The 12510-nt window shown below is 40.4% G+C and overlaps 1 long non-coding RNA gene across 1 annotated transcript; it reads left to right on the forward strand.

Annotated features, from left to right (window-relative positions):
* The first annotated feature begins 2885 nt into the window (after positions 1 to 2885).
* Positions 2886 to 8867, forward strand: LOC123968988. Its single transcript, XR_006824593.1, has 4 exons — positions 2886 to 3023; positions 3744 to 3823; positions 5952 to 6001; positions 8417 to 8867. It is a non-coding gene; the product is annotated as an uncharacterized LOC123968988 (long non-coding RNA).
* The last annotated feature ends 3643 nt before the right edge of the window (positions 8868 to 12510 follow it).

Raw genomic sequence — 12510 nt, forward strand, 5'->3', positions numbered from 1 at the left:
GGAAAATTTGCATTATTAATGTCCACGCTTCAGCAAGGGAGCATAATTATTGTGTGTGAGAATGGTGTCTGCTGTCTTATTACTGGACATTTATAAGTTTTGTTTACTTGTGCAGACTACGACAGGCCAAAGTATATGTGCGATCAAAAAGATAATTGATGTTCCCCATGTGGACATCCAGTTACCGACAATGAGTAACCAAGCAGATAACATTATTTTGTACCCTTACCCTCTTTAAATCAGTCAATTAACTCAAAGGCACACATACCTGTCTGCTTAATTGTGTCCCCGGTGCTTAATTATCTGCATACCTTTTAGGGAGATGAAGCCTGAATCTGCCAGATGTGGAGAAAAAAACAAAACACAAAACTGAAAATATTGCTACAGCTTGTTAGTGCTTGGATACTGATGTACGACGAAAGGTGAGCTGCTCAATATAACTATTTGGAGGTAAAAATGGCCACATAGATCAAACTGTCTTTTGACAAGACTTTTGAAAAGAAAATGTACAAAGGAATGAAGGTGATGCTGGCCTAGAGCTTACATTAATATTCTGGCATAATAGTAGGCGCTCTTATTCAAAACAAATTAAAAATACAAAAGTATGTCGAATATTTATTGCCTAACCTGCCAAAAATTATCAAGCCAAAAGTAGGATATGCCAGATCATAGTCATTGTGAACAGACAGTAAATGTGTGTCTTGTGTATACATGCTACCTGTTTATATACATTATAATAGAAAAGTGCAAGATAAGATGGAGGAGATGGGAAAACATTAATACATAAAAAGAAAATATCACTACCACTCATTGTGGTATTTAGCCATCTAGATAGTTTTTATTTCTCCAAGTTTCGAGATCTCTGAGACTGCTTTGACCCCAATACAATAAAGGTGATTTGGATTCTGTGTGTGGTGCTCAAAGCATTGCAAGATTAACCTTGAAAGTTAATTCTTGACCATGGCAGTAGTAGTTTCACAAAAAAAAATAGAAAAAAGAAAAAGAAAAAGAAATTTGAAAAAGAAACAATGAGCTTCCAATTTTGGGTTTTGTTCCAACTGCCATGTGTATCAGACGCAAAGGCCATTTTTGTTCAGAGGGGATGGTTATGTTTTGGGTTAATGAGTCTTTTATCAAAGTATTTTTAGGGCTTTGACAACAACGGCAACATTTCTGAATGGTGTATCTCATTCCCCTTCCCGTAAATGCAGTGTTTGTTTGGACAGAATATGTAATCCAAGGCGACTGCAGGGACCGACTCTCACTGGGTTTATAATGGCATAATGAAGAGATAGATGTTGACATCTGATAGCTGGCTACTCATGTTTGCAAAGTAAAATGAATAGAGAGTATGCTGCATAAAACCGATGCTCATGTTTAACTATTTCTCCAGGGCTTGTAGCTGCTATGAAAATGAGAGAAGGTAAATTACGGACAAAGCACAGACAAGTCCATCAGGCTTAACTAAATTTACAGCTGAATGTAATGGGTTACTGCCAACAACCTGCCAAATTTGACCTCAAGTGGCTATACCAATATAGCTATTCTGGAGCCGAGAAGTATAAATACATAAATGTATCTTTATGGGGTTTAAAATATGTAATAATTCATTGTTTACAAAGTTTACAAAATATAGTTTACATACATAAACTAATTAATTATATATATATATATATATATATATATATATATACACACATATATATATATATATATATATATATATATATATATATATACACACACACACATCCTCCTGGCCAGCACAGGTGTCACTTTTGGCTTCCGACCACGTCCTCTGAGATTTTTCACATTGTGGAACATCTTGTATTTTTTAATAATACTTTGCACACACATTCATATATTTATATACATATATATATAGTATGGTGGCAAGGAGACCCTCCAACCTGAAAGAGTTGGAGGGTCTCCTTGCCATCACCCTGATCTTTAGCTCCCTCCACAGATGCTCAATGGGATTTAAGTCAGGACTCTGGCTGGGCCACTGCAAAACGTTAATGTTTTTGTCTGCTAACCATTTCTTCACCGCGTTTGCTGTGTGTTTTGGGTCGTTGTCATGCTGAAATGTCCACTGGTCCCCAAGGCCAAGTTTCTCTGCAGACTGCCTGATGTTGTTGTTGAGAATTTTGATGTATTGCTCCTTTTTCATGGTGCCGTTTACTGTGATTAGGTTCCCTGGTCCACTGGCTGAAAAATAACCCCAAAACATTAGGTTCCTACCACCAAGTTTGACAGTGGGTATGGTGTTCTTAGGGTTGAAGGCTTCTCCTTTTTTATACCAAATGAAGGCTACATCATTGTGGCCAAACAATTAAATTTTTGTTTCATCTGACCATGAAGCAGAAGACCAGAAGTCTTCTTCTTTGTCCAGATGAGCATTTGCAAAGGCCAAGTGGGCTTTTGTGTGCCTTATCTGGAGAAGTGGTGTCCTCCTTGGTCTGCGTCCGTTGAACCCAGCGGTGTGCAGTGTCCGTTGGACTGTCTGCCTTGAGATGTTGCCACCAGCAGAGCCCAGATTCATCAGGATGGCCTTGGTGGTGATCCTTGGATTCTTTTTTACCTCTCTCACTATCCTCCTGGCCAGCACAGGTGTCACTTTTGGCTTCCGACCACGTCCTCTGAGATTTTTCACAGTGTGGAACATCTTGTATTTTTTAATAATACTTTGCACTGTTGCCACTGGAACTTCAAAACATTTAGATATGGTCTTATAGCCCTTTCCTGACTTGTGGCCAGCCACAATGCGCAGCCACAGGTCCTCAGTGAGCTCCTTTGTCTTAGCCATGACTGTCCACAAACCAACAGCAGAGAGCTTCTGATTTTCACCTGTTGAGTTGACAGCTGTTCCCAATGACTCAGGGTAATTAGGATGCTTTAGAACAGGTTGGACCACTGTTTTTTGGAATGGTATAGATCTTTGGATTTTCCTATAGACTGTGAAAGTTTGCAAAGGGTATGAATAACTTTGGACATGCCACATTTTGTTTGAATGTAAATAAAAGGTGAGTAATAATTTTTTCCACAATGATGCCTCTTGTACATTGTCTTATTATCTTCTGGGAGACGCCTGTGTCATTTCTAATCAAGAAACAACTTGCTGGTTGAATAAAAGTAACTTTAAGTCAGAATTTGCCAGGGGTATGAATAATTTCGGGCTTGACTGTATATATATTTATTTATTTATTTATTTATTTTCATTTACATATATTCTATAGCCACACTAACTAATGGAACCAAGCCTGTTGGGAAGTAAACATTTCTTCCCTCCAGGTCCAGTATATTTACATTGTATCTTGTCCTGGTGGTGTGCAAGAGATGGTCAAGTGCTTTCATTAAAGCCTTAATAGATGCATTTTCCACTCCAAACTAAACTTTTCACCTTTACCCCAGTATCATTCGGCAAAAGATCAAACAAAATCAACAGAGTTAATGAGAGATGGTGGGTGCTGTTAACATTGGGTCCAGGGAACTACATGGTAATCACTGCAGAGATCCAAATTTCACTGAACAGGGGGGCAACTGACTGACTGAAAACTGTTTGCAAAAACTGTCTTCCACCAAACACATGTTTCTTTATTTTTGTTGTGAACAGAATTTGATTCAGAATAAGTGGGGGGAAATAAAGCCTGGGGTATCAACTGACAAACATGCACAGTATAAAATGATACCTGACTCACAATCCTCTGCTATTCACTAAACTGTCTCCCCATTCTTTTCAACAGCAAATAAATAGCGTGCAGAAGCTAGAAAATACGGCAAGGAGCTGGCTGAATCAATTTGGGCCAACATATTGCCACTGCAGGTAGAACCTCTTGCATTTCCTAAATGTCAAAGCACACAAAAAACCTTATGTTGGAATGCTCTAACCATTATACAAGTTTTACCCGCGCTAGGTGCAGGACTGTAGGGATGTTACTAAGTGTCAGTCCACCACTTTGTCCTGACTGAAGTATTTCAACAAATGTTGGATCCATAACAAACTAGACAAGATACAGCCATGTATGGTTATTAGATAATGTATCCTAATAACTATAGTGATAAATTTGTCCAGTACTTTGGACCAAATACCTGTGAATCTAATGGCGATCCATTTAGCTTCAACTGTATCTTGTGTTTAGTGAAAATTATCAAATGTTAGCATGCTAACACACGCTAGATGTGGAGATGACTGTGGTACCATTATATCACCTAAACATCAACGAAGCATTGCCTTTGAATATGTTGCAATGCTGACGTTAGCATTTAGCTTAAAGCACTACTTTGCCTTAGTAAAACTGCACAGAGCATGGCTGTAGACATAAGCCAAATATGTAGGATGTAGAGCTGAAACGATTCATCTATTAAAAATGATTAATAAAATGCATCAACACAAATTCTTTGCATCGATGCTTCGTTTAATCCATAAAACTACAGCACAGTGTTTCACAGGGACATTTATTACTGTTGCACATCACGCCTACGCTGTGAAGACGACGTGACTATAATGGAGCTGTTTGCAAAGTGGAGGAAGAGAGAGAAAATAGCGAAGGACAAAGAAGTGTCCAAAGTATGGGATTATTTCAAACTAAAGAAAACAACAACTCCGTAATGTTACCGTCCGTCCACCATAAAACGAAATTTATGTCGCCTCGGTAACATCACGACAGCATCTGATCAGAAAAAAGTGGGTGTTCTGCCAGCGGACCACAGACAAGGTAACAGCAACTTTAGCATGTAACTGAAATCATGATTGGCGCCACCGCCAAGCACCGCCAAGCAAAAGTACTTAATAAACGATGCATCGATAAATCCTTGAAATAATCTATAGAAGCTTTAAATACTAAAATCATTGTTAGCTGCAGCCCTAGTAGGATGTATTCTTAATATAAAATTTATGTAGTTTTTGAAAGTGAACATGACTAAACTAACTTCATCACTTTCAGAAGTTTTTGACAGAGGTCAAGTCCTGGTTGCAGCAGTCAAAGACATTGCCCTCTTTCACTCACTCTGACTTAGCCAACTTGACAACACTATTTCACTTAAGCTCTTTCCCCTGATTAGAATGTTCTCCACGGTCCTGATAATTAGCCTGTTAATTGCCCCTACTTTCAGAAATGCATTTGAGCATTGAATTGATATTCAACACAAATGAGTCCTTGCAGGTTTCATTCAACGGGTCCCAGCTGTTGGATAAATTCACCGCCAATGGAACTCATAAGAGTTACACAATCAGATTTTATGGTATTTTCCGACCCCTCATTATTAGATTCATGGAGCATTATAAATTATTTAAAAACCTTCTGTAGTCTGCTATGATGCATATTGGCCCAAACATTGCCCCAATAGGATGTTTGTCATGTGGGGTCCCATACAGTTTAGAAGAAATGGCTTTAGAAGTATTTTTCTGAACCTCTTTCTTCTCTGTCCTACTCCAAAATCAATAATGGAATTGGTGATTATCTGTTCTACATAGCATCTGCTGTAAAAACCTTTACCACTTGTTACACACCTGTGAACAATTTCACCTCAAATCACCCGGAAACGTCCAATAACATTCACATGCATAAACACACACCTTCCCTCTTACAAATGTTCAGTTTTCCAGTGTACATGTACGTTTCCTCTGTGTTCAATTTGCATTGCACAAACTAAGGTCGACCCCTCCTCTGCAATGCTTTGACAGTTTGAGGCTGAAAATCAGGCCGCTCAGTTCCACGCATGAGAGAATTCCTGTTAAGTCTCCCACTGAGGAAAATGGGCTCTGCCCCTTAATTTACCGAATAAGTCAAGAAGAGGACCTATTGATGCATTTGGAACTAACTAGCTGTGTTCAGAGACCCATCTCTTTGCTCTTTCCATTCTATACTACTCTTCTCTTTTTAATAAACCACATCCTTTCAACATTTCTGCTGTTTGGATTCTGATATGCCAGCATTGATTTTTCTGCCTAGGTCATCCTTTTGTGACCAAGCATGGGTGGAAAATGGATAAATCCAGCACGGTAATGCTTTTTTATCTAACTGAGGTATAAAATTACTGTATATAGACTATAAAGACTTATTTTAAGTGTTAATTTTGAGTGGTGTAAGATGATTGTAGGACAAATCAATGTAGATTATAACTGTTACATATACGTCATACTGATGTTAAAAACAGAAGAAGTACACAACAGCAGATACAATTAAAGAGACCGGAGCATGACGATAGATCAACATTAAGTTGCATGATGCAGCAATATGTTAATTGCCCATTGGAAATTAACGACTCCAACTGCGCATCTCTCAGCAGAAGCAAAGGGTTGGAGTAAACCATATATTAACTATTAAGTGGCATGTGGGAGGAATTGTTTAGCACAAACAGTGTACCTTCATTCTGTCCAAGTCTAATTTGCATTGCAGCCAAGGTGAAAGTTCATAGTTATACTCAACAGCTGGCAGCCAAAATTAATGTTATTTTGACTTGGCTTATGCTCATATTTCATAGTCTGTTGTACATCGTCACCAGAAAACAAAAGTTTTACAACAAAGTATACTTAAAGATTAGTATTCTTGGGGACTACTTTGCAGAGTTTTGAGTGTGGGTGTTGATGGACACTATTAGCCCATATTACAGTGATAATGAATCAGGATGTTTTGTTTCAATATGCTATTCTGGGTGCTAAATCCTGAAAAACAGGTGGTGAATATATATATATATATATATTTTAAATATTGGACAACACAATCATTACATGAATAAAACATAAAAGAATACTACAAATAAGTAGTAACAGAGTTTTGAAATTGGCAGAAGTTTTCGAAAGTTACAGTACAAGGTGTGTGCCACCAAAAGTCTACTGTGCTACATACTCAAAATGGGATAATTTTTACCTGTCAAAATATATGAAAAGCAATGTTTCTACTTTTATTTTGTAAGCATACTTTTAAGCAGGGGTCACCAAAGTCAATGAAATAGCATTTCAGTTGAACTTTACTTTGTTCTGTTTCACCAATCACAACTAAGGCTCTCTTATGGCTGTACCGAGGCCATCTGTGTTCAAAGCAACTACTCTTGTTTCACATCAACATCCTTTCATTCGCAAATCACGGAGGCTTTTCACTGTGAAGTAGCTACAGAAAATGCGCTGTATTTGTCATTGAGGTTAGGACCGACAGCTATTGTTTGATATAGCTTTGTACACACCAAGGTATTGACATTTTCAGCTTTTTTTGTCAGTGGTAAAGTTTTAAATATCGAGGGTAGGGGATTGTTAAAGAGATGGTATTATACTCATTTTCAGGTTCAAATTCTTATTTAGGGGTTGTACCAGAACAGGTTTACATGGTTTAATTTTAAAAAAACACCATATTTTAGTCATACTGCACATTGCTGCAGTTCCCCTTTTCACCCTGTGTGTTGAAGGCTTCGTTTTAGCTATGGAGTGATACATCTTGCCTCTAAATGATCTTTGTTGCGAGTTGCACATGCGCAGTTCCTAGTTAAGGACTACTAGCCAATCAGAAGCAGAGAAGGGCAGGTCAGTGAGAAGCCAGTAAACACAGCTTCAGATCAGCTGTATATGTTCCCCTTACCAGCTTAGCAACATGGACTGGAGCAAGAGTTTCAGAGTGGGGAGTTATTAATCTGTAACATAAGTATCTTTCATTCATAAAGTTTTAACTGAGCTCTGTCTCTACATCACAGTAACAACTTTATGTCCATTGACTCCATGGAGGGTTTCTAGTGTTTGGAAGGGAGAGAGGAGAGGTGTGTGCTGCTGTGTCGTCATAGGGATGAAAGGTGAAACGGCTGGACTACAAACGAGCTATTTTCAGACAGTTTAAAGCAGTGTTTTCTGTGGGAGATGGGAACTCCCTTTGGGGTGGACTTTGGACTTTTTCACTTTGAAAACCTATTACATGCACAAAAAAGATATAAACTCAATAAAGGGGAGGTAATAGGCCAAAAAGCATAATACCATCTCTTTAAAATCGTTTTAGAGGTGTTTTCGGAAGAACACCTTCAGTGGTAGGGTGATCCCACCAAAATGTAAAACTGAATGGCATTGTAAGTCTTTCCTGCCTGCCACCATTAGGCTCCTAAATAGGAAATAACTGTCCGGGCAATTCATCATACCCTGATTTTTCTTTTAGAAATATTGTGGTAGGATACTTGTCCTTGTAGTGCAATAACTTTTGTGATTGGACTTCTTATATTCTTATATATTTCTATTTATGTTTTTTGGACTCCAGCATATTTTAGCTTCTTTGTCTTATTTTTCATTTATCAAATTATTTTAATTTTTTATTTTACAAATTGTCTATATAGATCGTGTTGCCTGTGTGTGTGGACTGAATGTGGTTGCTGCTACTGTAACAAATTTTAATTTCCTGTGAAGGATCAAATAAATAATCTTTCTATCTATCTATCATTGTAGGGGCTTTCGGCAGTGGACAGGGGTCAGCATGGGCAACCTGAATGGTCTGTGGTTTCGCAGCCCCATTCACAACAAACTGCGGTGCTGTGTGTCCTGACAAGTTTCTATAAGGACCTGTGTTTACTTTTTCAGCAGTTTGACCTACAGTAGGTCGTCGGAATTGACCTACATGGGCCAGTCTTTGTTCCCCAATAGCATCAGTGAACATTGGCCATCCATGACCATGTCATCAGTTCACCGCTTTTCCTTCCTTGGACCACTTTTATAGTGATCACTGCTGAACGGGAACACCCCGCAAGGGTTGCAGTTTTCGGAGATGTCCTGATCTAGTCGTCTAGCCATCCCAATTTGGCCCTTGTCAATGTTGCTAAAAATGTAAATTTTTACTGCTTCTAACACATCAACTTTGAGGACAAAATGTTCACTTGCTGCCTAATAAATCCCACCCACTGACAGGTGCCATGGTAACGAGATAATAAGCGTTATTCACTTCACCTGTCAGTGGTCATAATGTTACAGCTGACTGGTGTATTTGTGGTTAGATGTAAAAGGTGTGAGACTAGTGCCTTAAAGCCTTTATAAATGATCAGTGTTTAAATATTGACATGAATATGTTAGCCCAACACCCATCTGCTTATGCTCATTCTATCACCATCATACTGTAGTAGTCCCTTCCCATGGTTTTCTTTCCAGTACAGTATGTTTAGCAGGGATAGCTAACACCAGCACGGTTGGAAGGACTCACAGTATTCCATACAGGTGCAGACTTAAGAGTAGCACGTATATACTGTTGCTAATGCTGCTACTGTGGAGCAGCAGGACTGCAATAGCATCCATCACAGAGCCAGCTGTGCAAAGTTTCCCATGTTCTTGGCTGTTTTAATCTCACCACCGTCTCCTCTCTCTCCCATCGCCACTCTGAGAGCAGGCCACATTCAATGGGACCGTATCCATGGAAACATGCAATTATCCAAGACATCAACAATTCATGCTGAATAATTTTATCAGCGGCCGAATGGGTGCGATAGCAGGAGCCCCCCCCCCCCCCCCCCCCCCCCATTCCATCTACCTCATTTAGTGCTGTGCTCATCAGCTATGTGTTTCAGGGAAATTCACATTTGTGGGAGTAAATATAGCATACAGGCAGCAAATTGCTGCACATGGGTGAGTGTCAGACACAGACCAATCAGTGAAGGGTTTACTCTAAACTCTCTCCCTGTTGCTGCTCAGACTTAAGAACACAGTAATAAGACTTGTGATAAATGTCTTTTCGCATGTGATTGACCCAGCAGCTACACTATTATTGACTGAATTACTCTCAGGATTTGATCGCCTACAGTATTTAAAACAAAGGCCAAAAGATGTAAATTAGGAATGACAGTCAGGGAGGGAGACAGCTTTTGGCAGACTTGTGACAATGATACATGGTCAATATTAAAAGCAATGAGGAGCAGCTTTAATGGAGAAAACGGAGTTAACACCTTTGTGTAAAACAACAGGTTGACTAAAAGCTAGGGCTGACCACTAATAGACGAAGGCTCGATCCTTCGATGGCCGGAGCCTCATTCGACTGTCAATATCACAGTCGAGGCTTCGCAGCAAAACAAGGATCATGCCATTTTGGCGATATGGGGGTGCTCAATGTCTGATTTTACATAGAACTACCAGTTTTTTCCCAATAAGTTAATATACAGCCTATTACAATATACATTTCAACGTTTAGTGCTGTAAATAAACATGTAAAAAGGAAAAAAAAAATCAATAAATGTTTTTAAAGTGCCTGAATAAATCCAAAATTGTAACCCTAACCCTGGGTCGTCAGTGCGCATGTGTAGGTGTAGCACGCACACGTGTGTGTGTGTGAGAAGTAGCAGTGGAGGAACACTTGCTGAAGAGAGGGTGAATGGCCGGAGAGAGAGAGAGAGAGAGAGAAAGAGAAGGGACAACAATAAGCGCCAGTTTATTGCTCCTCCAGCTTGACGCGATCTTGCAAAAGTATTTTCTCATATTTCCTTGTTTGTATGTAGCCATAATAGGCCTATAGTGCTCACTTCTACAATCATATTCGCCATAGTTGAAATGAGATGCGACTTTAAAAGAAATATTCTTAGCCTGTAGGTTATAAAATAAAATAAATAGCTTAAATATGTAATATTGACTGTTTCACACGGTACACAAACACTGATCTCCTGGTTCTAGCCCTCCACTCACCCCAACCACGTTCTTACTCTTTTCTGTTAAATATCATATACCTGCCTTTACCGTCACAGGGCTTCCCCCACTGCATTGATCTATGACGCTATAGGGATCCCCAGTGCGTTACAAACAGACACTGATAAGCCTGACAGTGCCACATGTGACGAGTCGGTGAATGAGAACGGGTTGTAGGGATACAACACCGGTCAAAGATAGAACAAAACGCAGCTCCTTTGTTTTCAGTTATTCAAAATAGAAAAACAAAAAAGATGTTACCATTTTGGTTTTAAAACAGAAAAAACATAAAATTACGTGGTTTTTTTTGGGGGGGGGGGTTCCGATTTGGTTTTGAAACGAAATCATGAAAGAACGAACCATACACGGACTGTTAATTAGCTATTTATTTATTTATTTGATGTAATGATGGATAGATTGCGTAGCTGAGGTGAACAAGAGTTCAGTCTTAGATAGGTTAAATGAAAGGTGGCAAGCCTTCATATATGAGACAGTCCGTGAACAGCAGCGAGACGGTGGGGTCGTCTGGCAGGAAGGAAAGGTAGAGTTGCGTATCGTCAGCATAGCAGTGAGAGAAGTCATGCGAGTGAAAGATCTGCCCTAGTGAGGTGGTGTAAATTGACAAGAGAATTGGCACTAGCACCAAGCCTTGGGTCACCGTCGAGAGGAAGTGAGAGGAGGACAACTGTCCTTGCCATGAGACATTGTAGGAACGTCCAGAGTAGGATTCAAACCACAGGAGTGCTTTGCCCAAGGTGCCCATTGCAGAGAGTGCGCATAGCAGGCCTGCCATTGACTGTGCCAAAGAAAGCTGATAGGTCAAGCAGGATAAGAACTGAGGACTGGCCAGCAGCTTCAGGTTTCCTTAGGGCTTCTGTCACAGACAACAGAGCCGTTTCATTGGAGGGGCCACTCTTAAAACCAGAATGATTCCATAAGAAGAATTCTGAGACCTGTTTGAAGGCCACCCGTTGGATAATACGACCTCTTTGAGTGAAGTGCCACACCTTTAACTAATCAGGTCTGATTTTGGAGCACATGCAATGAAAAAGTGAAAAATACAGTGACCAGGTGAATGATGCAAGAGCGTTGGTTACGTATTGTAACCCCAGATTCTATGAGTATAGGCGTAGCCCTCTAAGAGCTGTCGCTATTGGGTTCATCCCCGCGCGCATGCGCAGTCCTGAAGATTTCTTTCGCGCCCATGTGCCGTGCACGGGCCTCTCTCAGGTCCGCAATTTAGGTATATAATACTGGCGAGACCAGAGATCTGCTCCCAAGAGGTCAGCTTTTTTTCTTCAGCTGACGCTGGTGGGACCAGTCGGGCCCGCAGCTTAGAGGGCTACGCCTATACTCATAGAATCTGGGGTTACAATACGTAACCAACGTTCTATTTCGTATAGGCTTCGCCCTCTAAGAGCTGTCGCTATTGGGATAAGGGCGAAGCCAGATGTAGTCAATGCCCACTGGACCCCCAGCGGTCATAAGCATTAACACACCAGCTCACAGTACCCTAATCACACAATGCATGATAGAGACTAAAATGTAGGTCAATGTTTCCGTCTGGTCTCGAACCAGGTACCTTCGGCATAAAGGGTGAGCGTCTGATCCATTACGCTACGGAAACCGAGATACGCAGCTATCCGCATTAGACCAGATAACAGGATGCCTGCCTCCCACCTGCTGCTGTGAGGAAATTGGAACGACAGTTACGCATTGTAACCAGTCCCAACAACGAGCAGAGCAGGCGTGAGGATGGAACAACACACACGCATCCCGGCAACGGGGGGTGTGTGCGCGCACGAGAGCGCCCAGAGTACAGGCACACACAGACGCACACTGCGGCTTATGTTGAGGGAACAGTAAGGACGGTTGTTACGCAT

Source organism: Micropterus dolomieu, linkage group LG03 (genome assembly GCF_021292245.1).
Source record: "Micropterus dolomieu isolate WLL.071019.BEF.003 ecotype Adirondacks linkage group LG03, ASM2129224v1, whole genome shotgun sequence".
Taxonomy (NCBI): domain Eukaryota; kingdom Metazoa; phylum Chordata; class Actinopteri; order Centrarchiformes; family Centrarchidae; genus Micropterus; species Micropterus dolomieu.